This window comes from Zingiber officinale, chromosome 6B (assembly GCF_018446385.1).
Source record: "Zingiber officinale cultivar Zhangliang chromosome 6B, Zo_v1.1, whole genome shotgun sequence".
In the NCBI taxonomy this organism is placed as follows: Eukaryota; Viridiplantae; Streptophyta; class Magnoliopsida; order Zingiberales; family Zingiberaceae; genus Zingiber; species Zingiber officinale.
Window position 1 is genome coordinate 22,820,564 of NC_055996.1, and position 6,949 is coordinate 22,827,512.

Below are 6,949 nucleotides of genomic sequence, written 5' to 3' on the forward strand. Positions count from 1 at the left end.
GGATTTCTACCTAGGTTTTCCTTAACTTTAGAAGCGTTAATCCTAGGGTTGGTATTTCTAGTGTTATCCTTACCTAGGCTAACATGTTTAGCTCCTAAGCACATGTATTGGTTCCTAAAGTTAACATGCTTATCATTATTAACAATTGCAACAAAACTACTAGCATGAGTTTTATTAGAATTGCAATAATGAACCTTAGAGATTACCTTAGGGTTTGCCTTAGCCCCCCCTATTGATGTGCTTGGTTTCTTGTCCTTGTGAGGTTGCCTCCCCCTCGGACATTGGCTCCTATAGTGTCCCCTTCACTTGCATTGGAAGCACACCACGTGCTCCTTGCCTTTGCGTATCGGGCCTCCGGCTTCCTTGACCTTAGGTGCCGGTGGAGTCTTCCTAACTCTCTTTGAACATTTGCTCTTGTAATGTCCATACTCCCTACACTCAAAGCATAATATATGTAATTTGCTCGAAATTAAAGTGTTTGAGTTACCTAGGTTTGTGGATGGAGATGAGCTTTCTTCTTCATCCCTTCCGGAGGTAGATGCCTCTTCTTGCTCCGATCTTGAACAAGAGCTCTCCTCCTCTTCTTCCTTGGATGTTGAGTGGCCCTCAACTTCCAATTCGCTTCCTCCATGATGTGAGCTACTCGGCTCACTAGGCTCCTTTTCATGGAATTTTGCCAAATTGTTCCACAATTCCTTGGCGTTGTTGTACCTATCTATCTTGCACAAAACATTATTAGGCAAAGCAAATTCAATAATTTTTGTTACCTCGTCATTGATTTCGGATTGTCGGATTTGCTCTTTCGTCCACTCCTTCTTCTTGATAGGTTTTCCTTCCTCATCCATCGGAGGGGAAAACCCTTCTTGTACACAAAACCAATGTAACATATTAGTTCTAAGAAAATACATCATCCTTACCTTCCAATATGTGAAGTTGTCATGAGACTCGTAGAAGGGTTGAATCGTGACATCTTCTCCATAGAGATCCATCTCTAGCCCGTGCTCCCCTGGGTGTTGATCCGTCGAAGAGCGGCCTCGCTCTGATACCACTTGTTAGGATCTCTTCGTACGCGGCTAGAGAGGGGGGGGGTGTGAATAGCCGCCCCAAATCACTCGTTTCTTCCTACAATTCGTTAGCGCAGCGGAAAAATAAACTAGAAACGACAGGAAGAATATCAAACCTTAACACAGCGATGTACGAGGTTCGGAGATGATGCTCCTACTCCTCGGCGTGTCCGTAAGGTGGACGAGCCCTATCAATCCGTCGGTGGATGAGTCCCCGGAGAACCGGCTAATATAAACTCCTTCGGGGTGGAGAAATCTCACCACAATCTTTGCAACAGCAATAAGGAGTACAAGAAGAACAAGAACACAAGAACAACAGGAATGTAAAAACACTTGCTTGCCTCTTGTTGTCGATTGGAACCCAGATGAAACAGCAGCTTCTAGGATCCAAACTCAGCTAGAAAACCAGCAGGAAACTCACGCAGAGCTTCAGCACAATGAGAGCTCAGCAAAGCTCTAATCGCAGTAATCAGGAAGAAGAAGAAGAAGTTGCACCAAAGCCTTGATCTCCTTTTATAACCTGCGAACCTGCACAGTGAAGACAGAAGCCAGCGGAGAAGACGGAGCGACCCGTTGTGACTCAACGGTCGAATCGTGGACCGATCAGGCTCCACCCTGATCGGTCCAGGACCCTTCTGATCGGTCTCGGGGACCGATCAGGCTCTGGGCTGATCGGTCCCTAGACCGATCAGAATGCTTCACAGAAAGTTGCCCAACTTTCTGTCCGTTTCCTGATCGGTCTGTGGACCGATCAGGCCACAGACCGATCCCACCTCTCTCGGCTGCGTCTCTGATCGGTCGTGGAGACCGATCAGGCTTCATGCTGATCAGTCCCCATACCGATCAGTAAGCTCACAGAACCGATGATCACCTTCTGTTTGTCATCTGATCGGTCACCAGATCGATCAGATACACAAACGTATCACTGGATCAGTCTGCAGACCGATCCAGAGCTTGGTTTTTGCCCAAACCAAGTCCCAAACCTTCCAAACCAATATCCGGTCAACCTTGACCTATTGGTACATCATGCTTAGCATCCGGTCACTCCCTTGACCTGCTAAGACTCCCCACCAAGTGTCCGGTCAATCCCTTTGACCCACTTGGACTTTCCTCTTCGTGCCAAGTATCTGGTCACTCCTATGACCTACTTGGACTTCCCATCACCAGATGTCCGATCACCCTTGATCCATCTGGATTTTCCCTTGCCCGGCTTCACTCACCAGGACTTTCACCTAGCTTCACTCACTAGGGTTTTCACACTGCCTAACATCCCAGTTAGGACTTTCTCACTGCCTGGCTTCACTCACCAGGACTTTCCAACTGCCTTACCTCCCCGTTAGGACTTTCCCACCGCCTTCACTCACCGGACTTTCCAACCGCCTAACATCCAGCTTAGGACTTTCTCACCGCTGCTTCACTCACTGGGACTTTCCAACCGCCTAACATCCCAGTTAGGACTTTCCCACCGCCTACTCACCAGGACTTTCCAACTGCCTAACATTCCAGTTAGGACTTTCCCACTGCCTGGCTTCACTCACCAGGACTTTCCACACTGCCTAACATCCCAGTTAGGACTTTTCCGTGCCAAGTCTCCATACTTGGACTTTTCCCGTGCCAAGTCTCCATACTTGGACTTTTCGCGTGCCAAGCTCCCTGCTTGGACTTTTCCAGTGCCAAGTCTCCATACTTGGACTTTTCTAGTGCCAAGCTCCCTGCTTGGACTTTTCGGTTGCCAAGTCTCCATACTTGGACTTTTTCCCGAATCAGGTCAACCAGGTCAACCTTGACCTACGGTTGCCCCAATAATCTCCTAAACATCTATTCTTGTCCCATATCAAGAATACAACTCTTCCACGAGTGTCAAACATCAACATGCAACTCAACTAGGTCAACCTTGACCTAAGGTTGCACCGACAATCTTCCCAAGTCAAACATCAAAATACAACTCGAGTCAGGTCAACTCGAGTCAAGTCAACCAGGTCAACCTTGACCTAAGGTTGCACCAACACTTCCCACCCCTGGCCAGTGGATTTTTGCCTTCCCCAGGATTCGAACTCTAGACCTCCAGGATAAGTACTAGAGTTTATGCATCCTGGTAGCCAAGTGAGCTTTTTATTGTAACGACCCGGCCTCTCTGCCCCTTGGGCGGCCACACTAGCGGCCCAACCTTGGTCCCTTGGGCGGCCCAACCTTGGTCCCTTGGGCGACCCTCGGGCCTGCCGTTACTCACTAGGTCTTCCCACCCCTGGCCAATGGATTTTTGCCTTCCCCAGGATTCGAACTCTAGACCTCCAGACTAAGTACTAGAGTTTATGAATCCTGATAGCCAAGTGAGCGCCACTCACTTGGCTACCAGGATTCATAAACTCTAGTACTTAGCCTGGAGGTCTAGAGTTCGAATCCTGGGGAAGACAAAAATTCACTGGCCGGGGGTGGGAAGACCTAGTGAGTAATGGCAGGCCCGAGGGTCGTCGGTCGACGACATAAGGGGTCACCAGTTGGGCCGCCATTGTGGCCGCCCAAGGGACCAAGGTTGGGCCGCCAGTTGGGCCGCTAGTGTGGCCGCCCAAGGGGCCAAGGGGTCGGGTCGTTACAAGTAGTGACATACCAAGCAGATATCAACATAACTATTACTACTAGTTTTAACTCACTAAGTATATCAGAATGACAATATCAAAAAGATAAGTCAAAGGTCCCCGCTTCAGAAAGAAGATCGTATAAGATAGCTCCCACGTCGAGACGCTTGTCTCAAATCAAAGTCCCCAATTTGATGTCTTAATCGTTGATCCACTGCAAGAGGAGGTTGCTGCCGGATCCAGTGGCTGCTGCAAGGTGGAGTCGCTAATCTCCACTCAAGTACCCTATAACACAGCTAACCTTAGCATCCGATCATTGGTGTATCAAACACATATCCATCCTATCTTACCTTAATCTAAATCTGCTGGCTACTCTCAGATGAAATCCGAGTGTCACTGTGTTGTGTGCCACGACAAAGAAGGATAACAACGACACTAGGGCACCAACTCAAAGGAAATCAGAAGGAAAGGTAGGATCAGTGGTGGCACCTAGTTTGGACCGTGGCCTGCTCCAGTGAAGAGGGCATCAGGCTAAAAGCTAGGGTACAACCGAACAAGGAAGCTCATGTGCTTGGCTTCCGGCGAGTTATCGCGGCCAGGAACAAACAGATGATGACTGGATCAGGGCTTGGGCAGTCGGTGTCGGTGAGAAGAGACAGTGGTTAGGGAATGGATCGGTTGTAGATACAGGTGCGATCGAGTGGCAGCGATCCAATAGGGGTGGCACAGCGTGAGGGAGAGGTTCGGTGGCTCTTGTGATAGCTGGTGACAAGAGACGGCCTATGATGGCCAGCGGCAGCACAGAGATGGAAGAAGAGACAACAGTGGAGAGGATGGAAGGCAATGACGCAAAGGAGAAGGTTCGACTTCCCTTGGCCAATGGGTTTTGTATGCGGGGAAGGAGAGGCGTCGCGGCGTCAGTTTGGGGGTTTGGGGGAGATGAAGGGCTCAGGGAAGATGATCGGGTTGAGAGGGAACGAGAGGAAGAGGGAAGCGACGTCGGGAGCAAGGGAAATCGACGCAAGGGGGACTTAGGGCATGGGTAAAGAAATGAAGGAAAAGAAAAGAAATACTTAAAAAAACAAACATTTTCTCATTCAAATAAGGTAGCTTAAACAGGCTTTCCTCTAGCCCAATAATTTATCCCCCTAACATATGTAATACGAGCTCCGAAAAATTCCAAGAAAATTCCTAAAAATTTCTAAAATTCCAATAAGATTATTTCCCAAATAACCTTATTATTTGGGTACCATATTTTATAGCATGGGCAAGCACATCACAGGAAGACGGTCACATTGAACTCCTCGACAATCTTAATTAAGAGGGAGAGCATTTGCGACAATTTTTGCAAGCGCTCAGCAAGCTCGCCGCGTCTAGAGAAGTCGACCCGAAACAATGCTGTCACAGAATCCACAATCATAAGCCTGAAGGGCACTTCGGACATCTTGGCGGCGAGGCCGAGGAGAAAATTGTACTGGTGCTCGTAAGTATAGACACAAGCGTATATGATATTATCAAGAATGGCCCCAGCGTCCATCCCAAACCTCTCTGCAATCGGCACGATCCGATCTGGATGGAAAGTTCCCTCAGCGTTGATATACACTACCTTTCCGTTGCCTCTGTGCATGTGGATCTATAGCTGCGATACACAGAGCATGTGCACCAATTACGTCTCCCTGATCAGAAATCTCCAAATGCCTCAGTGATTGAGAGTGTCTTGATTCCACCGCCAAGGAGTTCATCCAAAGCTTGGCTTCCCGTGGTAATTTGAATCACCGCCTTTTTCTTGAGAAGCAGATCAGTTTCGGTTACGTACCCAATGTTCACGAGCTTCTCAGTAGCCTCACAGATCTTATCCACCTTGGTTTCAGATAGTCCCTTGATCCTCGTTAAGTTCTTTTTCATGTGCATCATTAGACCATTGCATGTGTATATCCCTGTATCCAAGAGCTTCTTAATGTCGCCTACGTTAATCCCTTGCAAAATCAATTTGTCGATCAACTTGAAGAGTTCTTCTTCATCTTCATCTTCATCTTCCCGGTCCACCAACTGCAGTTGGTTGTGCTCCTCGATCCTCTTCTCTTTTCCAGAGTGGAAACCCAATGCAAGAGATGAGAGACGAAGGAGACGTTTTGAATTTGACTCTGATTTTTGCTAGGGTTTGGGGATCAACTTGTGGAGAGAAATCAAACCAGCGATAGAGAATAAGAGATCCTCCCTGCTGACTGTGGAAGTGAAGAAAAGATCCTCCATGCTCGCTGTGGAGAGGGAAGAATCTGTGAAGAGAAAAGGTACAGAGGAAGGGAACATGAAAAGGAACGGTTGACGGGAAAGAGAAGTCTTGGTTTTTGAAAGTAAAGAGGTTGAATTAAGGCTCTCATTTGATATGCATGATAGATAGGATTATATTTTCAAAAAGTTTTTAATCAAGAATTTAATAGAGTTAATTAGAGGTAGGATTATGGATGATTAAGGGTAGGATTCATAATACATTGGCCTTAAGAGGGATTATTTATCCTACCTTTAATTCTATCCTAATCAACCCAATCCTATCCTATCATGCATACATCTTATAAAATTTCTATTTCACCCTTTCTAAAAATCCTAAAAATCTAACAAAAGCTTATCATCATCTTCCTTATCTACTCCATTTTCGCCATAGCTCCTACCTGTGCCATTTTCGTCGTTGCTGGAATTCGAGGATCAAAGAAACAAGAGGGCCCTTCATCTCTCCTTCTCATCTCTCCACTTGAGCAACTCGATTTCCAATCGAATCAAACAATGTTAGTGCTCGTTCAAATCATTATATTATTTTTGTTAGATTTTGTATTTAGGTTTCAAGTGTTCGTAAAAATCTCTCAAATTTTAGTCGTGTCTCATTCTTCCCTAGTTTGTCGAACACATTATTGCTTGTTCAGCTACAATCTGCCGAATGCACCATGATTTATTCAGTCATGGTCTACCGAATGCAACACAATGTGTTAGATCAATGAATGTCGAATGAAACACTAAACGTTTGGCCTCTAGCAGCTAAACACCAATAAATTTGTTCGGTTGTGTGTTGTCGAACACATTGTGTTTTGTTTCATTTTAAGTGGTCGAACATCTCTGTTTCCTTTCAACATATGTTGATTGTATATCTAATTCACTTGTTTCTTATGTACATTAAAAATGTTGAAGATATTTTCGAGGAATAGACCAATGCCTTCTGATAGAAAGCATCGATAAGAAAGACTTGCACGAGAGGTACAATCATTACAAGAAGAGGTACAATCATCACAAGTACCTCAAGAAGAGGTACCACAATAA

At 46.3% G+C, this 6,949-nt stretch overlaps 1 pseudogene; it reads right to left on the reverse strand.

Moving 5' to 3' along the window:
- Positions 1 to 4,916: 4,916 nt before the first annotated feature.
- LOC121990832 lies at positions 4,917 to 5,893 on the reverse strand (annotated as a pseudogene).
- Positions 5,894 to 6,949: the final 1,056 nt, after the last annotated feature.